Source organism: Chelonoidis abingdonii, chromosome 5, assembly GCF_003597395.2.
Source record: "Chelonoidis abingdonii isolate Lonesome George chromosome 5, CheloAbing_2.0, whole genome shotgun sequence".
NCBI lineage: Eukaryota > Metazoa > Chordata > Testudines > Testudinidae > Chelonoidis > Chelonoidis abingdonii.
The window spans coordinates 12,398,561-12,412,412 of NC_133773.1; positions in this window are offsets into that span (position 1 = coordinate 12,398,561).

Genomic DNA, 13,852 nt, shown 5'->3' on the forward strand with positions numbered 1-13,852 from the left:
TTCAGTGATTTTGAAACAGGTACTCGATTTGACAGTTAGGGAGTTAACCGTTGTAGAGAGAAGGTGGTAACTCGCAAAACAAAGATTCCGGGGCTAGTTCGTAGTTGAGCATTGCGCCTAAATCCACAGTTAGATAAGTCTCAATCCTTGGGACCATAGGAAACTGTGAAAATAATTTTTGGTGGACCATGGACGTAAACAATCGATTTCAGGATCCCACTGTGGACGCGCTAAACCGATTTTATTAGATTTGTTTTGTAATATCGGTTTAAGCTAATTCGAAATAATCGTGCAGTGTAGACGTTGAGTCAGCAAAGCAAAGGTCCCCCACAGCCTGAGTGTGCGATCAGCCCCCAGGCCTTCCAGTCAGTCCACCCCGGCTTCCTTTTCATCCTCAACCAGCCCGGCCCGGGTGGGGCAGGGGGACCCGTCCTTGAGCCCAGGCTTGCTCGAGCTGCAAGTGCCGGTGTACCTGAAAGGGGTAGGACACTGCCCCGTCCTACCCAACCCAGCGGTACTGACGGGTGTGGTGCCTTTACACTGACGCCAGCAGGCACGTATGTGGGTGGCTAGCAGCCTGCCCCCCGGGCCACCCACCTGTTGCCAGCACACTGGCTTGCGCAGCACTGGCAGGGTTACCTGGTGGAGCTGGGAAACACCTGCCCGCTCCAGGGTGCACATACACACTCAGTTCAAACTCTTCCCCTCACAGAAGTGACGGTGCAAAGTCTTTCAGCCGGGCTCTCCTGGAGCTCATGGGAGCGGGCTGCTCTCAGGGAATATATCATCCGCAGGACGTTTCTCGCGGGGCACAGGAGCACCGGTGGAAGGGCACAGCCAGTGCACACCCAGTGCACATTAGAACTCACACCGCTGGGATGCTAAGTAACAGTTCACAGCTGGCCAAACAGATAACAAAGTGGGGCCATTTCGTGAAACCAGCTGTGATTTCAACAAGCACCTTTGACACCCGGACCGGGCTATGACCCCAGCGGTGTCCTCCAGAGCCTTTCATTAAGAGCGGGATATCCAGGCTATGCGGGCTACATGCTGGGGGTGCATTGAAGCAGCAGCTGTTGCCCTGATCCTTGTCCACCTACAACACCAAGTGAAGTCACTGCTGAAACCCTGGCCCCTCGGAAGTGAAAGGGAGTTTTGCCCTTCATTACAGCTGCAGCAGGACGGGGGCTTAGAACAAAGCTGCTGTTGGTTTGTCATTTTTAAAGGGAGAAAACGTATTTTCACAGCCTACTTACTGCACAAGGGAACAGAAACTGAAAATCAGGGGGCCGAAAACATTCCTTTAATTCTGTCACTTTTGCTTCTTCTGCCAAATAATGGCAAACCAGGGAACACGGGGGCTAGTGGAAAACGCCGAACACAAGACCATGTTTTTGAAATGGAAAACATCTTTGTGGCTCTGTGTGCCTGTGGCAGACCTCGCGCATCAGTGGCTTTCCAGCTCTGGCTGCTTGGGTAGGAGGAACACGATTGTCTATGCAAGCACCGCCTTCTCCGGGACACAGCAAATGTTAAAGCCCGTCCTCACCCACATGCAGCGCCCTTCCTCAGCTTCGGAGTCCCAGGCAGAGAACGCCCCGTGGGACGAATTTTGATTCTGAAGCTTGGGTGATATGGGGCTAGATCATGCAGCTCTTAGGGGAAGCTCCCACTAACTGCAGAGGGAAGTTTTGCCTACAGACTGCAGAATCAGGCTCTATTTCTTTTGTGGACTGAGCTGGTTCAGAGGCATCTGTGCTTTGAACAGAAAAAAAAAAACAGCCTCGCAATAGCTTCCTTATATGACACATGCCCTGGGTTTTCTGCACAGCTGCTTCTTGGTTTGTGTGTGTGTTGCAGTTCCCGCGGATCACACCGGTTTTACTGTTTTGAACGTCCCGTCATTTTTATGGCTTCTCTCTTTGGTCCATCTGGCTGCCAGAGCAGGAATTGTTCCAACGTGTGCTCACTGTCAGCCTGGAGAGACAGAAGGTCTTGCTCACTGTTAAGTTAGTGCAGGGGTCGGCAACCTTTCAGAAGTGATGTGCCAAGCCTTCATTTATTCACTCTAATTTAAGGTTTCGCGTGCCGGTAATACATTTTAATGTTTTTAGAAGGTTTCTTTCTATAGGTCTATAATATAGAACTAAACTATTGTTGTATGCAAAGTAAATAAGGTTTTTTAAATGTTTAAGACGCTTCATTTAAAATTAAATTAAAATGCAGAACCCCAGACCTGTGACCAGGCCCCAGGCAGGGTGAGTGTCACTGAAAATCAGCTGGCCTGCTGCCTTTGGCACCCCTGCCATAGGTTGCCTACCCCTGAGTTAGTGTTTGTAAATAAATAGTCATGAGACTTTCACATCACCGTGCTGCACTGAGTGATTTGTCCCTGGGCTTTTACAGTAGGGTAGCTAGGGTGTGGGGAGGGGCAGCGCCGCTCCCCCACTAAGCACAAGCGGCACCGTTTACATTCCTTGGTTGCTGTCCCCCAGATCCAATAAACCAGAAGCAGATTTTGGGTGCCATTAGTCAACAGTGAAATACGAGTTCATGCTCAGACCCAAGGGGGTTCAGTTAACAGCGAACTGCCAAGTTGCTGCCTTAGCTCGCCCGTGATTGGGGAAGTTTGTCAGTGTTTCCAAGCCTGCACATTGCTGAGTGCTAATGACAACCCCCGAGAAAGCCGGGTCCCTGCTGCTTANATTTTCTGTCTTATTATCTATCCCTTTCTTAATGATTCCCAACATTTTGTTCACTTTTTTGACTGTCACTGCACGAGTGGATGTTTTCAGAGAACTATCCACTAGGACTCCAAGATCTCTCTCTTGAGCGGTAACAGCTAATTTAGGCCCCATCATTCTATGTTTTCCAATATGTATTACTTTGCATTTATCAACATTGAAATTCACCAGCCATTTTGTTGCCCAATCATTAGGTTTGAGAGATCCTTTTGTAGTTCTTTGCAGTCTGCCTGGGACTTCACTATTTTGAGTAATTTTGTATCATCTGCAAATTTTGTCACCTCACAGTTTACTCCTTTTTCCAGATCATGTATGAATATTTTCAATAGGACTGGTCTCAGTACAGACCCCTGGGGGACACCACTATTTACCTCTCTCCATTCTGAAAACGGATAAAATTTATTCCTACCCTTTGTTTCCTATCTTTTAACCAGTTACCGATCCATGAGAGAATCTTCCCTCTTATCCCATGACAGCTTACTTGGCTTAAGAGCTTTTGGTGAGGGATCTTTTCAAAGGCTTTCTGAAAATTTAGGAGCTTTCAAAGGTTAGAAGGAAATGCTGCCCCCCTGAGAGAAGAGGGACACCCCCATTCCTAATGGCATAGGGGTTCTATTCCTAGTACTGAAGGGTAAAATGCTTGTTGTACTTTGAACCTGAATAAGCTCTGGGTACTAACCCTGGCTCTGGCCTGATGGGTGATCGTGAGCAAGTCCGTGCCTCCTTTGACAAAGGTTGATGAAAAGCCCAAAACAAGAGCTAGAGAGTATTAATACTAATCCTCCTGTTACTGTGAAGACATCATGACCATACAACGACTTGTCCAGGTTTAACTTGACCCACTGAGCAGTTCCATTGAGTCCACTGGGATTAGTCACAGTGCAGAAGATTAAGTCTTTGCAGAATTACAGTCTTAGTCTAGTAAACTGGAGACTGAACCATACCATTGAATTAAGTTTTTCACATGTATGTCTTATTTTAGGTGAGCTTTGCTTCTTACTGCACCACAGTAAAGCAAAATAGGTAATTTGGTGCAAAGAGAACAGTAAATCAAGGGCTTCAAAACCCTCTATTTCACTGCTTTGACATAGCCCCATATTTGTCAGAAAGCTCAGGTCTTGGGTAATGATTCTATGTGCTGTTTATTCCACAATAATTATGTGGGCAAAGTCACATTGTGATGCTCTTGAACACACACAGAAAAAAGGAGACAAAAACACCACATCACTGGTGAGCAAACACTTTCACAAAGCGATCACTCCATAGCTGACCTCTCAGTCCTCAACCTCAAAGGAAACCTGCACAGCACCTTCAAAAGATGAGCCTGGGCGGCTAAATTCATTAGTTCACTAGACATTAAACATCACAGTCTTGATAAAGACATTGTTTCAGTACAATAATTTGCCTTTTTTATGTCCCGTAGTTCTTTACAATATGTGCAAACTACTTCTGCTAAACAACCTTCCACCTTATATCCCTCTAGTTACCTTTCCCCGACCGGCAGAGCTCTGTGTAGCTCGAAAGCTTGTCCCTCACCAACAGAAGTTGGTCCAATAAAAGATGTTACCTCACCCACCTTGGCTCTCCAATATCCTGGGACCAACATAGCTACAAGACTGCACATGAATTCCCCTGGCATCTATTCAACCAGTCATGGAGACTGATTCTCTTCTCCCTTACACTAGTTTTACATCAGGGTAATTCCACTGATTCTACTAGACTTACTCCTGAACTACATCAGTGAACAGGGAGTGTTATTGCCCACTTCATTTTAACTCATCTCTTACAACACGTGTTAACGCCTTACGCTTAACAATCCGCCCCACCTTGTATTTAGCTTGGACAGGCTACCTTCTTCACCAGACCCACAGAAAGAAGAGCTCGGAGACGCTCAAGAGCTTGTCCTTCCTTCAACAGAATTTGGTCCAACAAAAAGTCGTTGCCTCATCAAACTTCTCTCTTTCCTACCCTGGGACCAGTCCAGCTACAACAACCCTTCAACCAATGTCCCCGGGCCGCTAGCCTGGGTGTTCTCCAGTGATTTTGAACAGGTTACTCTGATTGCAGGTAGCGGGGAGTTGCCCGTTGTAGAGGGGGAAGGTGGGGCTAACTCGCAAAACAAAGATTCCCAGGGATAGTTCAGTAGTTTGAGCATTGGCCTGCTAAACTCACGGTTGTGAGCTCAATCCTTGAGGGGACCATTTAGGAAACTGTGATAAAAATCTGTTTGGGAATTGGTCCTGCTTTGAGCAGGGGGTTGGACTAGATGATCTCCTAAGGTCTCTTCCAACCCTGATATTGTAAGATCCCTTAGGTAGCGGCAGGAAAGGCACCTTCCTACCTACGTTCACAGGATGTTCAGAGTCCCCAGGCTGAGTCAGCAAAGCAAAGGTCCCCCACAGCCTGAGTGTGCGATCAGCCTCCAGGCCTTCCAGTCTGTCCACCCCGGCTTCCTTTTCATCCTCAACCAGCCCGGCCGGGCAGGGCAGGGGGACCCTTCCTTGAGCCCAGGCTTGCTCGAGCTGCAAGCACCGGTGTACCTGAAAGGGGTAGGACACTGCCCCGTCCTACCCAACCCAGCGGTACTGACGGGTGTGGTGCCTTTACACTGACGCCAGCAGGCACGTATGTGAGTGGCTAGCAGCCTGCCCCCCGGGCCACCCACCTGTTGCCAGCACACTGGCTTGCGCAGCACTGGCAGGGTTACCTGGTGGAGCTGGGAAACACCTGCCCGCTCCAGGGTGCACATACACACTTCAGTTCAAACTCTTCCCTCACAGAAGTGACGGTGCAAAGTCTTTCAGCCGGCTCTCCTGGAGCTCATGGGAGCGGGCTGCTCTCAGGGGAATATATCATCCGCAGGACGTTTCTCGCGGGGCACAGGAGCACCGGTGGATAGGGCACAGCCAGTGCACACCCAGTGGCACATTAGAACTCACACCGCTGGGATGCTAAGTAACAGTTCAGACAGCTGGCAAACAGATAACAACAGATGGGGCCATTTCGTGAAAACCAGCTGTGATTTCAACAAGCACCTTGACCACCCGGACCGGGCTATGGACCCCAAGCGGTGTACCTCCAGCATGAGCCTTTCATTAAGAGGCGGGATATCCAGGCTATGCGGGCTACATGCGGGGTGCACTTGAAAGCAGCAGCTGTTGCCCTGATCCTTGTCCACCTACAAACACCAAGTGAATCACTGCTAATGAAACCCTGGCCCCTCGGAAGTGAAAGGGAGGTTGCCCTTCATTACAGCTGCAGCAGGACGGGGTTAGAAACAAAGCTTGCTGTGGTTTGTCATTTTTAAAGGAGAAAACGTATTGCACAGCCTCACTACGCCTACTTTACTGCACAAAGGGAACAGAAACTGAAACAGGGGGCCGAAAAACATTCCTTTAATTCTGTCACTTTTTTGCTCTTCTGCCAAATAATGGCAACCATCGGGAACCACGGGGGGCTAGTGGCGAAAACCGCCGAACACAAGACCATGTTTTTGAAATGGAAAAACATTCTTTGTGGCTCTGATGTGCCTGTGGCAGACCTCGCGCATCAGTGGCTTTCCAGCTCTGGCTGCTTGGTAGGAGGAACACGATTGTCTATGCAAGCACCGCCTTCTCCGGGACCACAGCAAATGTTAAAGCCCGTCCTCACCCACATGCAGCGCCCTTCCTCAGCTTCGGAGTCCCAGGCAGAGAAACGCCCGTGGGACGAATTTTGATTCTGAAGCTGGGTGATTATGGGGCTAGATCATGCAGCTCTTAGGGGAAGCTCCCACTAACTGCAGAGGGAAGTTTTGCCTACAGACTGCCAGAATCAGGCTCTATTTCTTTTGTGGACTGAGCTGGTTCAGAGGCATCTGTGCTTTGAACAGAAAAAAAAAAACAGCCTCGCAATAGCTTCCTATATGACACATGCCCTGGGTTTTCTGCACAGCTGCTTCTTGGTTTTGTGTGTGTTGCAGTTCCCGCGGATCACACCGGTTTTACTGTTTGAAACGTCCCGTCATTTTTATGGCTTCTCTCTTTTGGTCCATCTGGCTGCAAGAAGCAGGAATTGTTCCAACGTGTGCTCACTGTCAGCCTGGGAGAGACAGAAGTCTTGCTCACTGTTAAGTTAGTGCAGGGGTCGGCAACCTTTCAGAAGTGATGTGCCAAGCCTTCATTTATTTCACTCTAATTTAAGGTTTCGCGTGCCGTAAACATTTTAATGTTTTTAGAAGGTTTCTTTCTATAGGTCTATAATATAGAACTAAAACTATTGTTGTATGCAAAGTAAATAAGGTTTTTTAAATGTTTAAGACGCTTCATTTAAAATTATAATTAAAATGCAGAACCCCAGACCTGTGACCAGGCCCCAGGCAGGGTGAGTGTCACTGAAAATCAGCTGGCCTGCTGGCCTTTGGCACCCTGCCATAGGTTGCCTACCCCTGAGTTAGTGTTTGTAAATAAATAGTCATGAGACTTTCACATCACCGTGCTGCACTGAGTGATTTGTCCTGGGCTTTACAGTAGGGTAGCTAGGGTGTGGGAGGGGCAGCGCGCTCCCCCACTAAGCACAAGCGGCACCGTTTACATTCCTTGGTTGCTGTCGCCCCAGATCCAATAACCAGAAGCAGATTTTGGGTGCCATTAGTCAACAGTGAAATATCGAGTTCATGCTCAGACCCAAGGGGGTTCAGTTAACAGCGAACTGCCAAGTTGCTGCCTTTAGCTCGCCCGTGATTGGGGAAGTTTGTCAGTGTTCCAAGCCTGCACATTGCTGAGTGCTAATGACAACCCAAAAAGGCGAGAAAGCCGGGTCCCTGCTGCTTAACATCAGCCAATGCTGCTGGGGCGGGTCGCTGGTGCTCAGGCTGGGCAGGGTGTCCGAGAAGTGAACCAGTCTCCTAACGGGAGCGACAGCAGCGTGGGCAGAGCTGTGCCTCTGCACCCCAGGGAGGAGCCCGCGTGGGAACTAGCCCCTAGCTGCGAGGGAGACTGGGGCACGGGCCTGGACCCATACCCCGCTCCCTGCTCCAGCTGTTCCCACCACCCGGCTTCGCTGTAAGAACTGGGGCCACGGGCCTTCTAAAATCGTTAGCCTGAATAGCTCCCCCGCCAAATCCCAGTCTGTGGTCCGAGCCCGCTTCCTCGCCGGGGCACACGGGCTTGCCGCCCCGCATTGCCACACTCAACCGCGCAGGTTTTAGGTGTAATTAAAACACGAATAGCGAGACCACGCGCTTTCGGGTTTAGGAAACTGGGTTATCAAAACTCCACGGAAACCGCTCCCTGCAGGGCAGGGGGATCCGGGCTCGGTGTGTGCATCGCTACTCCGGGAGTGAAGGTGTCTGGATTTGGGGTTTCGGCGCGGGATCCCGGGCACGGTGTGGGGATCGCTACTTCCGCCAAGCCCCAGTTGCAGCCCCGTTTGAATGGGTGAGAGAACAAGCAAACATTATATGTGAACTGTTATGCTGGGTGACTCCCGGGTTTCTCGTCCCATAATATAGCCTGGACTACTGAGTCCTAACCAATGGACAGTTCTGATAAAATCTGGCCCATTGTCACTGGGACACCCACACTTGCTCCCTTGACAGCACCTGGGACTGGTTGCAATTGAACACGAAGTTGGACCACCAGTTAGAGTCAACACGCGGGTTTATTATGCACAGCTCTGCCCAAGTGTCACTTTGCTTATTAGGCTCAGTGAGACACTGCTAAACAATTGATAACAACAGATTATAATGGTGCCAGTGGGCTGAGAGAAGCGCCGGGTGGGAGTTCCAAGCCTCCGATAGGTTCTAGCAGCAAGACAAAATTAGCACAACAAGGCCAATAGTCTAAAAGATGACATCATGCTCCGCCATTTAGCCCAGGTTAGCATGTTTGCTAATTCACAGGGGCTATCCCTCAAAATTCTCCTCTTGCAACGTGTAAGTTAAATCCTTATTTCTCGGTCCATAGGAATGAGGCGTCAGTCGGGGCAGGTTGGTCCAACGGGTGCATTCCTTGAGGGTTTTAAAAAAGCAAAAAAGAACAGTGCACAGCAAATACAATTGTGTGTGGGTTACCAATGCGATCCTGTGAAACTAGGACTGGCCTCTGGGGGGAGGACGAGGATGCCATAACTCATGCTATCATGTTAGGCCTCTCCCTGAACTCTGGCCGCCTCCGGGAATATGCACCATATTCTCTTCCAGAACCAGGGAGTAGCCTGCAAGGTTCCTCTCAGTGAGCTCTGTGCCTATAACTCCTGATAAGTCCCCAATTACTGTTCCGCACACCTGGAGTTAGGCTGGAATCTGAAAGACAAGCTTTTATGTCCAACCTATGGTTGAAACATACAAGGTTGTACAAAGGTCCTTGTCCCTGCTCATCCCAGCTTTCTTCAGCCATGTATTCGTCCACTGTTAACTAGGCCTTATGCCTCAGAGCAGGCCCTGGAATTTGGGCCTATGTGAAAGGTTCTTACCAGAGACTGTGGTCAAGATCTTTTATACCCGCAGACCCGGCCGGGAAATTCCCGAGGCAAAGGGGCGGAGCGGCCGGAGAAACCCGCTTCAGCCGGGCTCCCCGCCTGCCCCGGCCCAAGGGCTGGGCTCCGGGATTGGCCCGGGCCCCTGGATCGGCCGCCCGGACCCCAAATCCAGACACCTCGCTCCGGGCTGGAGTAGCGGTGCAGCACACCGAGCCGGGATCCTGCAGGGAGCGGTTTCCGTGGGAGCTATTTCAGTGAGAGGCTAACGATGAAGGCGCCGTGGCCTACCAATTCTACAGCGAAGCCGTGGGTGGGGAACGAGCTGGAGCAGGGAGCGGGATGGCTTGCGGAGGAGGCCAAGGTCTCCGCCCGCTGCCCGCCGCTGCCCCAGTCTCACCTCGCAGCATGGGGGCTAGTTTCCCACGACGGGCTCTCCCTGGGGTGCAGAGGCACAGCTCTGACCACGCTGCTGTCGCTCCCGTTAGGCAGACTGTGTTCACTTCTCGCGCGGACAACCGCACTGCCCAGCCTGAACACCAGCGACCCGCGCCAGCAGCGTTAGCTGGATGTTAAGCAAGCAGGGACCCGGCTTTCTCGGGGGTTGTCATTAGCACTCAGCAAGTGCAGGCTTGGAAACACTGACAAACTTCCCCAATCACGGGCGAGCTAAGGCAGCAACTTTGGCAGTTCGCTGTTAAACTGAACCCCCTTGGGTCTGGAGCAAATGAACTCGTAATTCACTGTTGACTAATGGCACCCAAAATCGTGCTTCATGGTTTATTGGATCTGGGGGACAGCAACCAAGGAATGTAAAACGGTGCCGCTTGTGCTTAGTGGGGAGCGGCCGGCTGCCCCTCCCCCCGCTAGCTACGCTGCTGGGAACACAGAAACAGCTGCTTGCCTTCAATGTAGCTCACCCAGCATGTAGCCCGCATAGCCTGGATAGTCCCAGCTCTTAATGAAAAGGCTACTTGGGAGGACAACGCGCTGGGTCATATCCCGGCCCGGTGTCAAAAAGGATGCTTGTTGAAATCACAGCAGGTTTTCACAGAAATGCGCCCATCTACTTTGTATATCTCGTTTTGGGCCAGCTGTGGCTGAACTGTTACTTAGCATCACCAGCGGTTGTGAGTCTAAAACGTGCAACTGGGTGGTGCAACTGTGGCTGTGCCCTTCCACCGGTGCTCCTGGTGGCCCGCGAGAACGTTCTGCGGTTGACATATTATTCCCTGAGAGGCAGCCCGCTCCATTGAGGCTACAGGAGACCCATGACTGAAGGTCTTGTGCTCCGTACAACTTCTGTGAGGGAAGAGCTTGAACTGAGTGTGTATTGTGCACCACTTGGAGCGGGCAGGTGGGTTTCCCAGCTCTCCACCCAGGCTCAACCCCTGCCCAGGTGCTGGCGCAAAGCCAGTGTGGCTGGGCAACAGGTGGGTCAGGCCCTGGGGCAATGCTTGCTAGGCCACCACACATACGTGCCTGCTGGCGTCAGTGGTAAAGGCACCACCAACCTCTCAGTACCGCTTGGCGTTGGCGTAGGACGGGGCATGTTCCTAGTATCCCCTTTCAGGTACATCCGGCAACTTGCAAGCTCGAAGCAAGCCTGGGCTCAGGACGGGTCCCCCTGCCCCAACCCGGGCCGGAGCTGGAGTTGAGGATAAAAGGAATGCCGAGTGTGGACTGACTGGAAGGCTGGGGCTGATCGCACAACTCAGGCTGTGGGGGGAACTCCTTTGCTTTGCTGACTCAACGTCTAACACTGCACGATTAATTTACGAATTAGCTTAAACCGATATTACATAACATAATACTAATAGAATCGGACTTGAGCGACGATCCACAGTGGGATTCCTGAAATCGATTGTTTAGCGTCCATGGGTCCAAAAGATACCATCGATTTCAGAAAGCAGGATGCACTGGGTAGCTGTTCCTCAGCATATCCCATAGTATCCCACTTCCGTTGTTGGAGCACAGTGCCTGATGGGGCAGAAACATTTCCTGGGGTGCTGCGGTTACAGGCCTTCACCGCTCTCCGCTTTGTGAAGGCATGCACGACAACCCGTTTTGGCGCAATTTGCCCCCGCGCAGTGCATAGAGCAAACCGCCACTCAGCTACAGCAAAATCTTCTCCCTTTTTTTTCAACATGTGTGGGGGGAAATAAACTGGAGGAGCTGTTCCACTGAACGCACACCAGACCCACTAGTGTTTGAAACCTATCAGACATCTGGGAGCTCAGCCAAGAATGCATAATATGATGTGCGAGAGACGTTTGCTGTGAACTTAGTGGATAGCTGAGTCCTTCAAGCTACCCAACCTCCCTCCCTTCATGAGCGGTCCATTTTTCGAGTCTCTGGCGTTCCGTTACGTCTTGTCACGCAGCGCTGTGCTTATTCCTGGAGTTTTATTCCAAACGCTTTGGCAATTTACGTGTCTCTAGTTAACGGCAGCTGGTGTACAACAGATGTCTCCCATTACAGCCGATCAGACCTTAGTTATCTCCCGTCCGTCTATCTGCGAGCTTCTTTTTCGAATTTCAGACTGCCATCGCCAGCCGTGACTGATCAAGAGCCTCCACGCCTGCGGCAAGCAGGATAATGTAATTTCATAAATTCACGGAGGCTTTTCCTGTTTACCTGCCCGCCTGCATCCGAGTTCAGATATGCTGTCCAGAGCGGTCAGTGCTTGGCACTCTGGGATGCCACCCGCACGAGGCCAAATAACCGTCGATTTCTAGTCCACACGAACCCTAATAATCCGAGTTATCGCTATCGAATTTAGCGCTACTCCTCTCGTTTGGGAGGAGTTCCGAAATCGATTTAAGGAGCCGTTTAACTCAATATTAATGACGACGTCATGTGAACGGATACAGCGTTAAATCGGTATATCGGCCATTAAACCGATTTAAAGTCGCAGTGTAGACCTGGCCTCAGCCTGGGGACTCTGAACTAGGGCTCTGAGCGCCGTGTGAACGACTGGTAGGTGCCTTCCCTGCGGCTGCCTTAGGGATGGGAATCTTTGTTTTGTGAGTTAGCCTCAGCTTCCCCCTTTACAACGGGTAACACCCAGCTACCTGCAATCAGAGTAACCTGTTCAAAATCACTGGAGAACACCCAGGCTAGCAGCCCGGGGACATTGGTTGCAGGGTTATTGTAGCTGGACTGGTCCCAGGGCAGGAAAGAGAGGAGTTTGGTGAGACGACGGCTTTTTGTTGGACCAAATTCTGTTGGAGGAAGGACAAGCTCTTGAGCGTCTCCGAGCTCTTCTTTCTGTGGGTCTGGCGAAGAAAGTAGCGTGTCCAAGCTAAATACAATGTGGGGCAGATTGTTAAGCGTAAGGCGTTAACACGTATTGTAAGAGATGAGTTAAAATGAAGTGGGCAATGAAGTGGCCAATGAAGGACTATGGAGAGTTATTTTAGGCAGCAGGTTTGTTCCAAGCTGTTGTAATGGATCATGAAACCAGCGTCTCTGTTAAATCCATGGTTTTTAGGGTATGTCTACACTACGGGATTATTCCGATTTTACATAAACCGTTTTTTTTAAAACAGATTGTATAAAGTCTAGTGCACGCGGCCACACTAAGCACATGAATTCAGTGGTGTGCATCCATGTACCGAGGCTAGCGTCGATTACCAGAGCTGTGGTAGTTGCACTGTGGGTAGTTATCCCATAGTTCCCGCGGTCCTCCCTGCCCATTGGAATTCTGGGTTGAGATCACAATGCATGATGGAGCAAAAACAGTGTTGCAGGTGATTCTGGGTAAATGTCGTCACTCATTCCTTCCTCTGTGAAAGCAACGGCAGACGATCATTTTGCACCCTTTTCCTCTGGATTGCCCTTGCAGACGCCATAGCATGGTAACCATGGAGCCCATTTAGCCTTTTTTCACTGTCACCATATGTGTACTGATGCTGCTGACAGACGTGGTACTGCAGTGCTACACAGCAGCNCTTAACATCAGCCAATGCTGCTGGGGCGGGTCGCTGGTGCTCAGGCTGGGCAGGGTTGTCCGAGAAGTGAACCAGTCTCCTAACGGGAGCGACAGCAGCGTGGGCAGAGCTGTGCCTCTGCACCCCAGGGAGAGCCCGCGTGGGAACTAGCCCCTAGCTGCGAGGGAGACTGGGGCACGGGCTGGACCCATCCCGCTCCCTGCTCCAGCTGTTCCCCCACCCCGGCTTCGCTGTAAGAACTGGGGCCACGGGGCCTTCATCGTTAGCCTGAAATAGCTCCCCCAAATCCCAGTCTGTGGTCCGAGCCCGCTTCCTCGCCCGGGGCACACGGGCTGCCGCCCCGCCCTGCCACACGCGGTTTTAGGTGTAATTAAACACGAATAGCGAACCACGCGCTTTCGGGTTTAGGAAACTGGGTTATCAAAACTCCACGGAAACCGCTCCCTGCAGGGCAGGGGATCCGGGCTCGGTGTGTGCATCGCTACTCCGGGAGTGAAGGTGTCTGGATTTGGGGTTCCGGGCGGGGATCCCGGGCACGGTGTGGGGATCGCTACTCCGCCAGCCCCAGGTTGCAGCCCCGTTTGATGGGTGAGAGAACAAGCAAACATTATATGTGAACTGTTATGCTGGGTGACTCCCGGGTTTTCTCGTCCCATAATATAGCCTGGACTACTGAGTCCTAACCAATGGACAGTTCTG